This window comes from Arachis hypogaea, chromosome 20 (genome assembly GCF_003086295.3).
Source record: "Arachis hypogaea cultivar Tifrunner chromosome 20, arahy.Tifrunner.gnm2.J5K5, whole genome shotgun sequence".
Classification (NCBI taxonomy): Eukaryota; Viridiplantae; Streptophyta; class Magnoliopsida; order Fabales; family Fabaceae; genus Arachis; species Arachis hypogaea.
Genome location: NC_092055.1, coordinates 59,661,466 through 59,672,455, shown reverse-complemented (window position 1 = coordinate 59,672,455; position 10,990 = coordinate 59,661,466). Strand labels below are relative to the sequence as shown.

Genomic DNA, 10,990 nt, shown 5'->3' with positions numbered 1-10,990 from the left:
CAAAATACACTAATTTAGTGTTTCTAGACACATTGTCTCTGTTTATATCTTCTCTGTCAAATACAATTTTGTGTCTCTATGTCCCTATCTCAGTATCCTGTCTTTGTAAATAAACGCAGCTTTAATGACTAAATTTTGGCACTAACACAATGAATCCATATATCATTCCTCTAAAGTCTAAAAATAATGGAGGAAGTCCAATATTAAGTAACAATGCTCTTCATAATATCACTTGTAAGTTGTAATGGATTATAAAAATAGATTCTCTCAATTTTTTAAAATTATTTGGTAGAGTGTAATCTCTCATTTTATACTCTTTTAGTGAACCTAAGAAAAAATACATGAGAAAATATATTAAATAATATAAGAATATACTTTATCAAACAATTAAAAAAAATTTGAGAAGATCCACTTTCGAGACTCATACTTTATACTTCTTAGGCTTAATTTGGATAAATAGTTTAATTAAACCCCTTTTGAAAAAATAGTTTAAACAATAAATGTTTATACTAAAAGTAGCTTATAAATAAGTTATTTTATATTTGATTTTTAGTTCTAAAAGTGCTTATTTTAAAAGAAATGTGATAAAAAAATTTTATTATGAGAGGTCATTTTTTTTAACTTTCTACAAGCACTTAAATAGCTTCTTAGAAAGCTACAATTTAATTTTAAAAATTGTACCAGATATTAATACTACTACTTTTCATAAGTCAAAAGCTCAAAAAAATAACTTTTGAAATTTCCCAAACGGGCCAAGTTAAAGTAGACCCGGATCTGATTTTAAAAGGGCACCGGGTCTATTTTAACCCAATCCGAAAGTGACCCGAAATAAACCTGGTTAAATTGGAGTCGAGTCGATGTAAAATTAATATATATAAATTTATAAATTTTATATATTAAAGTAATAAAATTCTACATTTGAAAATTAAATTTAATAAATGTTATATCATCTTTATATCAAAATAAATTATTTTAAAACAAAAATGATATCGTATAATATAAAAAATATTAATTGAAGTATAAAAGTAAAATATGATATTACTATTTTCACTCTAAAATATACATTTTTATTGAAAAAAATAATTTTTGAGTCAGGTTGGGTGACCTAAAGCATAATTCAACCGAAAAATAACACCGAATAAAAATGAAAAACCTGAATTTGATAAAATATACTTCAGATCCAGATCAGATTTTGAATCGAATCGATCTTAAATACCCCTACCTCTTAGTAGAAGAGGCGTTTTTCATTCTTAAAAGAAATTAGAATAAATAGAACCACAATTGATAATTATGCGAAAACAAAAGTGTAGATCAGATGATAATAATTTTAATAAATATAAGAGTAAGAATAAATATAGATACTTATTAGTATATAAGATTATATTAGATATTTTAATTTTAAAAAAATATTTTTATAAGTACTTTCAATTTTAAAAACACTCTTAATTTTTCAAAGTTTAAAAACAATTACCTTTTCGAAAATCCTTAATACACCAAACCTTGTAATTTATGGTTTGTGAAGAGCGAAACTCTCGCGCGATCTAGAATTTTCACAAATAAATTTCTGTTGTAAGTATAGCTTTTAGACCGACAAGAATTCTTTTCTTACAAAAGTTTTGGTTGTCAATTAAGCAAACCCAATAAAATTTATAACTGAAGTATTTAAACCTCGGGTCGTCTCTCAAGGAATTGCAGGGCAGTGTGATTTATTATTGGTTATAGAAAAAAAGTATATTTTTGGGTTTTTTTAATGTATAAGATAAAAAGTAAGAATAGTAAATGGCAAGAAAGTAAATTGTAAAGAATTAATTTAAATAAATAATAAAACTCTTGGCAATGTACAAGGAATTGAAGTCCTATCCTAGTTATCTTTATCAGGTGTGATGAGAATTGGATTTTTGCTCCCACTTTTAATTAACCCTTACTAAATAAAGAAAAGTCAAGTGGACAAATTAATTTGATCCTCAAGTCCTAGTCAACTCCTATGGAGAAACTAGAGTTATTGGACTGCAAATTAACCAGCTAAGAATTCCAATTTCAATCAACAACTGAGTTGATAACTCAAGTGTTATAAATTACTTAACCAAAGCCAAAAGGGGAAAATAAATCTAATTTGAATTGAAATCATTCATAAATAAATTAAAGTAAAATCAAATCTGAAATACCTCAAAATATATTAATTAAGAAAATCATAACATGAATGATCCACGAGCCAAATCTGGAAGATAAATATCAATTAAAGTAATGAAGTAAATAAAACTAGAAAGTAAATTAAAGGAACATTGAACCTGTGATTGAAGAGAAATAATCCTAAACTTGAGAGAAATCCTAATCCTAATCCTAATCCTAAGAGAGAGGAGAAAACCTCTCTCTCTAAAAACTACATCTAAAACCTAAAATTATGAATTATTCAGTTGTTCTACGTCTTTCCTTTGATTCCTCTATTCTCTGGCTTATATTCTGTGTTTCTGGCTTAGATTTGGGCCGAAAAAGGGTCTAGAAATCGCCGAGGGCATTTTTTGCAGATTTTTGTACGTGGCATTTGTCACGCATTCGCGTGGGTCACGCGTTCGCGTCATCTGGGAGTTTTTCTTGTCACGCGTACGCGTCGGTCACGCGTACGCGTCAATTGCATTCTGCTCAAGGCACGTGTCCGCGTCATCCACGCATTCGCGTTGTTGCATTTTTGCGCTAGGCACGCGTTCGCGTCGTCCATGCGTTCGCGTCGCTGCCCTTTTCTTCAAAACTCCATTTTTTGTGCTTTCCTTCTATTTTTGTATGCTTCCTTTTTGTCCTTTGAGCCATTCCTGCCCTATGAGATCTGAAAATACTTAACACACAAATCACTGCATCGAATGATAGTAAAGGGTAATTAAAATTAATATTTTTAAAGCATAGGAAACATGTTTTTCACTTATATCATAAAATAAGGAAGGGAAAGTAAAATCATGCAATTTACATGAATAAGTGGGTGAAGGATTGAATAAATCACTTAAATTGAGCACAAAATACATCATACAATATGGGTTTATCAACCTCCTCATACTTAAACAATAGCATGTCCTCATGCTAAATCCAAGAGAAAGGGTAAAGTTAGAATGGTGGAATCTCATGCAATGCAATCTATTCTAATTGCAAACTACCTACATGAATCATGCAATTTTAATTATCACCCACCTATATATATAGAGCTTACATGTGGTTAATCTAATTCATATTTTCAAGGAATTATATATGTATAGCCAAACCTAAATCATGTTAAAGCACTGTCACAATTGAGTTGGGTTAAAATATTTAATAAGCTTGCAAGACAATTAAACAATTAAGCAGAGATATATGGTGATGAGCTATTGAACCCTCACTGGATTTGTGTTTACTCTCTAGTCACTCAGTGTTTGGGGTTAATCACTCTATTCTTTTCTATTCCTGCTTTCTAAAACTTTGTTCTTCATCTAACCAATCAACAAATATTGAATACAGACATACAAAAATCATGAGGTCTTTTAAAGGTTGTAATGGGCCAAGGTAAGGGTAAGGGTATATATATGAGGCTAAGTGAGCTAACAAAGTGAATCCTTGATTAGTCTAAGATCTCACCTAACATATACATACTTTATAAAAATTCAAAACTATCCTGGTCTTCCCAATTTTTTCCACTTGTGTCACATACTCATGTACCAAATTTATTTTTTGTTTTACTTCCATGTGCATTGATCTCTCTACTAAACTTATTATTAGGGTAATTTTGTCCCTTTATTTATCTATTTATATTATAAAAAGGATTTTTTTAACATAAGCATATATCAATGCACATGGTGTTTTGGTTTAATTTGATTTTACATGAGCATGCTCCCAAAATCCTTATTATCTTATTGAATTAATCCTCTCCTATCAACCCATGTTCCCATGTTCCCATGTTTTCTCACACTTAGTGGATACACAATCTCTATCTTAAGCTAACCAAGGATTCAACTTGGGATTTTTAATTTGTTTTTCTGCTTAAGGCTAGTAATGTGGTTATAGAACAAGAGGGGATTAAAAGCTCAAGGGGGCTAACAAAGGTGATGTAAAAGGTAAGCTTATTTAGGATAAGTGAGAAAAAATTTAAATGATGGCCTCAATCATCTCTTGGTATGTATCTATATTCTATATTGGACATATAGATTAAAACAAAGTAAAGATTACCAGAATAAAAAAGAAGGACGAACACACAAGAATGAAATAATTATGGTTAAATAATATAACCATACAATTAAGCTCAAAAACTCACAGGCTGTGTGTTCTTTGGCTCAAAAACCATATATCAGTTATGTATGTCATGCAAGTAGAAATCAAAGGTTCCCATTATTCTCAATGTGAATCTTAGGGTGGCTCTTAAAATTTTAGTGTTCTTCCTTGAAAAATGTTGTTTAAATTAACCAATCAATCATTTATTGCTATATATATACAGTGTGTGGATTGTTGTGAATCTGTTATATTAAAGTCTTTAGTTTACTCTTTTTTATTTTCAATTAATCCAAGTTATCGTATGCTAAAAGGGTAAACTAAACTAATTAATCCATATATTCTATATCACAACTTAATAACTAAAATTGCAACTAGACTAAACTAAATGTCTAAGATAAGTATATAAACTAAAGTGCAAAATGCAGAAATACTGTAAAAATACAGAAAAATGTGCAAGTACTGAAAGAAAAGATAAGATAAAAATAAAAATAAAAATAAAGATAAAAATATAGAAAAATAATCAAAATAGGATAAAAAAAGAGTGTCTGAAGAGTGGTTCACCAAAATAAAGTATGCCAGAGATGGCGACCTCCCCACACTTAATAAATAGCATCGTCCTCGATGCTCACTCAGGCTAGGTGTGAGAAGTGTCATCTCCGGAAGGATGGGCTGCTGGTGACTCTGTGGTAGGCTGAGGATCTGCAGTCTCGGTAAGTGTAGGAGGAGCTGCCTGCTAAAGCGGAGGCTCTATCTGTAGAGGAATCTCCGGATTTGCAGCCTGGATCTGGTGGGGCTCCTCATGGTGTGGTGCAGCCTGCTCAGGTCCTCCCTGCTCTGCCTGGGCATGTGCCTCCTCCTCATGATCATCCGCCTCTACATCAGAAGGCTCAGAAGCGGTGTCAGGCTCGGAGGGGATGTCGCTGCCAGATCGGATCATCAACTTTAGGTGCTCATAGCGTCGCTTGTGGCGACGCTCCATACGATCCAGGCGTGCGAAGAGGCGGTGCACCAGATGATAAATGGGCTTAGGAGCAGGTGGAGGTGCAGTAGATAGGGCTGGTGCAGCAGTGGACGCAGAAGAGGCAGCTGAAGATGTGGCTGCCTCACCCGAGGCAGTGAGAAAAGGAGGTCTGTACCCTAATGCTAGAAACTTCCTGCTTTGAGGAATGATCTTCTTGCAGTCTGCAGCAGTTGGCTTCTCATCAGCAAGCTCCCAAGGCACGTCGGCTCGGCGGCTTAGCTGGGTGATCAGATAAGGGAAAGGGAGAGTGCCTCTGACATGGACCCTGGCCATATAATACCTAATGAAACGTGGAAGATACAGGTCCTTACCCTCTATCACTGATGAGCGGATAATTTATACGCTTTTTGGCATTGTTTTTAGTATGTTTTTAGTAGAATCTAGTTACTTTTAGGGATGTTTTCATTAGTTTTTATGTTAAATTCACATTTCTGGACTTTACTATGAGTTTGTGTGTTTTTCTGTGATTTCAGGTATTTTCTGGCTGAAATTGAGGGACTTGAGCAAAAATCAGATTCAGAGGTTGAAGAAGGACTGCTGATTGCTATTGGATTCTGACCTTCCTGCACTCAAAGTGGATTATCTGGAGCTACAGAACTCAAAATGGCGCGCTTCCAATTGCATTGGAAAGTAGACATCTAGGGCTTTCCAGCAATATATAATAGTCCATACTTTGGCCGAGTTTAGAGGATGTAAAAGGGTGTTGAATGCCAGTTCTACGCTGCTGTCTGGAGTTAAACGCCAGAAACACGTCACAAACCAGAGTTGAACGCCAGAAATACGTTACAACCTGGCGTTCAACTCCAGAAAGAGCCTCTGCACGTGTAACATTCAAGCTCAGCCCAAGCACACACCAAGTGGGCCCCGGAAGTGGATTTATACATCAATTACTTACTTCTGTAAACCCTAGTAACTAGTTTAGTATAAATAGGACTTTTTACTATTGTATTTGACATCCTGGATTGTATTTTTGATCCTGTGATCACGTTTTGGGGGCTGGCCATTCGGCCATGCCTGGACCTTTCACTTATGTATTTTCAACGGTAGAGTTTCTGCACTCCATAGATTAAGGTGTGGAGCTCTGCTGTTCCTCAAAGATTAATGCAAAGTACTACTGTTTTTCTATTCAATTCAACTTATTCCACTTCTAAGATATCCATTTGCACTTCAACCTGAATGTGATGAACGTGACAATCATCATCATTCCCTATGAACACGTGCCTGACAACCACATCCGTTCTACCTTAGATTGAATGAGTATCTCTTGGATCTCTTAATCAGAATCTTCGTGGTATAAGCTAGATTGATGGCGGTATTCATGAGAGTTTGGAAAGTATAAACCTTGTATGTGGTATTCCGAGTAGGACTCTGGGATTGAATGACTGTGACGAACTTCAAACTCGCGAGTGCTGGGCGTAGTGACAGACGCAAAAGGAGGGTGAATCCTATTCCAATATGATCGAGAACCTCAGATGATTAGCCGTGCTGTGACAGAGCATTTGGACCATTTTCACAAGAGGATAGGATGCAGCCATTGGCAAGGGTGACGCCTCCAGACGATTAGCCATGCAGTGACAGCGCATCGGACCATTTTCCAGAGAGGATCAAAAGTAGCCATTGACAACGGTGATGTCCTTACATAAAGCCAGCCATAGAAAGGAGTAAGACTGATTGGATGAAGACAGCAGGAAAGCAGAGGTTTAGAGGGACGAAAGCATCTCCATGCATTTATCTGAAATTCTCACCAAGGATTTACATAAGTATTTCTATCCCTATTTTATTATTAATATTCGAAAACTCCATAACCATTCTATATCCGCCTGACTGAGATTTACAAGATGACCATAGCTTGCTTCATACCAACAATCTCTGTGGGATTGACCCTTACTCGCGTAAGGTTTATTACTTGGACGACCCAGTGCACTTGCTGGTTAGTTGTGCGAAGTTGTGATAAAAAGTTGAGATTACAATTGAGCGTACCATGTTGATGGCGCCATTGATGATCACAATTTCGTGCACCAAGTTTTTGGCGCCGTTGCCGGGGATTGTTCGAGTTTGGACAACTGACGGTTCATCTTGTTGCTCAGATTGGGTAACTTTCTTTTTGTTTTCTTTTCAAAAAGTTTTCAAAAATCTTTCAAAAATCTTTCAAAAATTTTCTCCTTTGTTTTCGAAAAAAAAATGTTTTCAAAAATATATTTTTCTTCTGAATTTTTAAGAATGAATTCTAGAGTTTCATGAAGCATGTTGAAGCATGGCTGGCTATAAAGCCATGTCTAAATTCTTTTGGACTGAGGTTTTGGCCTAAAATTGAATGAATTACTCCCATATTCATGCTAAAGCTTGACTGGCTATTAAGCCATGACTAACCCTCAGATTGGAGCTTTAGACTAAGATTGTAAGATTTCTGGAATTCATATTAAAAATTTTGGAATCCTTATTTTTATTTTTCAAATAATTTTCGAAAAATCCAAAAAAAAAAAAATCATAAATTCATAAAAATCAAAAATATTTCATGTCTCTTGTTTGAGTCTTGAGTCAAGTTGAAGGTTTGGTGTCAATTGCATGTTCATCTTGCATTTTTCGAAAAATTCATGCATTCATGGTGTTCTTCATGATCTTCAAGTTGTTCTTGGTAAGTCTTCTTGTTTGATCTTGATGTTTTCTCGTTTTGCATCTTTTCTTGTTTTTCATGTGCATTTTTGCATTCATAGTGTCTAAACATGAAAGATTTCTAAGTTTGGTGTCTTGCATGTTTTCTTTGCATATAAAAATTTTCAAAAATAAGTCTTGATGTTCATCATGACATTCAAAGTGTTCTTGGTGTTCATCTTGACATTCATAGTGTTCTTGCATTCATCACATACTTTGATCCATAACTTTCATGCATTGCATCATTTTTCATGTTTTTCTCTCTCATCATAAAAATTCAAAAAATAAAAAAAATATATCTTTCCCTTTTTCTCTCTTAAAATTTCAAAATTTGGATTGACTTTTTCAAAAATTTTTAAAATCTAGTTGTTTTTATGAGTCAAATCAAATTTTCAATTTAAAAAAAAATCTTATCTTTTTCAAAATCTTTTTCAAAAATCAAATCTTTTTCAATTTTCTTAGTTATTTTCGAAAATTTCAAAAATATTTTTCAAAAATCTTTTTCTTATCTTTATCACATAATTTTCGAAAATAACATCATCAATTAATGTTTGGATTCAAAAATTTCAAGTTTGTTACTTACTTGTTAAGAAAGATTCAAACTTTAAGTTCTAGAATCATATCTTGTGATTTCTTATAAATCAAGTCATTAATTGTGATTTTAAAAATCAAATCTTTTTCAAAACCAATTTCAATCATATCTTTTCAAAAATTTCTTCTTATCTTATCTTTTTCAAAAATTTGATTTTAAAATATCTTTTCTAACTTCTTATCTTCTCATCTTTTCAAAATTGATTTTCAAATTTGTTTCATCTAACTAACTAACTTTTTGTTTGTTTCTTATCTTTTTCAAAACTACCTAACTAACTCTCTCTCTCTAATTTTCGAAAATATCTCCCCTCTTTTTCAAATTTTCTTTTTAATTAACTAATTATTTTAATTTTTGATTTTAATTTTCGAAAACTAACCTTTTTTTCAAAAACTATTTTCGAAAATCACTAACCCTTTTTCAAAAATAATTTTCGAAAATCCCTCTCCCTCATCTCCTTCTAATTATTTATTCATCTACTAACACTTCTCTTCATCTCACATCACTGCTCCTATCCTTACCCTGGTGTTTGGATTCTTCATTCTGCTTCACCCCTATTCCTTTTCTTCTTCTACTAACAATAAGGAACCTCTTTACTGTGACATAGAGGATTCCTCTTCTTTTCTTGTTCTCTTCTCTTTCTTATGAGCAGGAGCAAGGAAAAAGGCATTCTTGTTGAAGCTGATCCAGAACCTGAAAGGACTCTGAAGAGGAAACTAAGAGAAGCTAAATTACAATAATCCAGAGACAACCTTATTGAAAATTTTGAACAAGTAAAGGAGATGGCAGCCGAACCCAACAACAATAATGCAAGGAGAATGCTTGGTGACTTTACTGCACCTAATTCCAATTTACATGGAAGAAGCATCTCCATTCTTGCCATTGGAGCAAACAACTTTGAGTTGAAACCTCAATTAGTTTCTCTGATGCAGCAGAACTGCAAGTTTCATGGACTTTCATCTGAAGATCCTTTTCAGTTCTTAACTGAATTCCTGTAGATATGTGATACTGTTAAGACTAATGGAGTAGATCCTGAAGTCTACAGGCTCATGCTTTTCCCTTTTGCTGTGAGAGACAGAGCTAGAATATGGTTGGACTCTCAACCTAAGGATAGCCTGAACTCTTGGGATAAGCTGGTCAAGGCTTTCTTAGCCAAGTTCTTTCTTCCTCAAAAGCTGAGTAAGCTTAGAGTGGATGTTCAAACCTTCAGACAGAAAGAAGGTGAATCCCTTTATGAAGCTTGGGAGTGATACAAAGAACTGACCAAAAGGTGTCCTTCTGACATGCTTTCAGAATGGACCATCTTGGACATATTCTATGATGGTCTGTCTGAATTAGCTAAAATGTCATTGGATACCTCTGCAGGTGGATCCATTCACCTAAAGAAAATGCCTGCAGAAGCTCAAGAACTCATTGACATGGTTGCTAATAACCAGTTCATGTACACTTCTGAGAGGAATCCTGTGAGTAATGGGATGCCTATGAAGAAGGGAGTTCTTGAAATTGATACTCTGAATGCTATATTGGCTCAGAATAAAATATTGACTCAGCAAGTCAATATGATTTCTCAGAGTCTGAATGGAATGCAAGCTGCATCCAACAGTACTCAAGAGGCATCTTCTGGAGAAGAAGATTATGATCCTGAAAATCCTGCAATAGCAGAGGTGAATTACATGGGTGAACCATATGGAAACACCTATAATCTCTCATGGAGAAATCACCCAAATCTCTCATGGAAGGATCAACAAAAGCCTCAACAAGGCTTTAATAATGGTGGAAGAAATAGGTTTAACAATAATAAACCTTTTCCATCATCCACTCAGCAACAGACAGAGAACTCTGAACAAAATACCTCTAATTTAGAAAACTTAGTCTCTGATCTATCTAAGGACACTGTGAATTTCATGAATGAAACAAGGTCATCCATTAGAAATTTGGAGGCACAAGTGGGCCAGCTGAGTAAAAGGATCACTGAAATCCCTCCTAGTACTCTCTCAAGCAATATAGAAGAAAATCCAAAAGGAGAGTGCAAGGCCATTGACATGATCACCATGGCCGAACCTGTAAGGGAAGGAGAGGACGTAAATCCCAGTGAGGAAGACCTCCTGGGACGTCCAGTGATCAATAAGGAGTTTTCCTTTGAGGAACCAAAGGAATCTGAGACTCATCTAGAGACCATAGAGATTCCATTGAACCCCCTTATGCCCTTCATGAGCTCTGATGAGTATTCCTCTTCTGAAGAGAATGAGGATGTTACTGAAGAGCAAGTTACCAAGTACCTTGGTGCAATCATGAAGCTGAATGCCAAATTATTTGGTATTGAAACTTGGGAAGATGAACCTCCCTTGTTCACCAATGAACTAAGTGATCTGGATCAACTGACATTGCCTCAGAAGAAATAGGATCCTGGAAAGTTCGTAATACCTTGTACCGTAGGCAACATGATCTTTGAAAAGGCTCTGTGTGACCTTGGTTCAGGGATAAACCTCATGCTCCTCTCC

At 34.6% G+C, this 10,990-nt stretch overlaps 1 non-coding gene across 1 annotated transcript; it reads right to left on the bottom strand.

Moving 5' to 3' along the window:
- Nucleotides 1-9,670: 9,670 nt before the first annotated feature.
- LOC112787057 (small nucleolar RNA R71) lies at nucleotides 9,671-9,778 on the bottom strand. The gene has a single exon (XR_003194493.1). It is a non-coding gene; the product is annotated as a small nucleolar RNA R71 (small nucleolar RNA).
- Nucleotides 9,779-10,990: the final 1,212 nt, after the last annotated feature.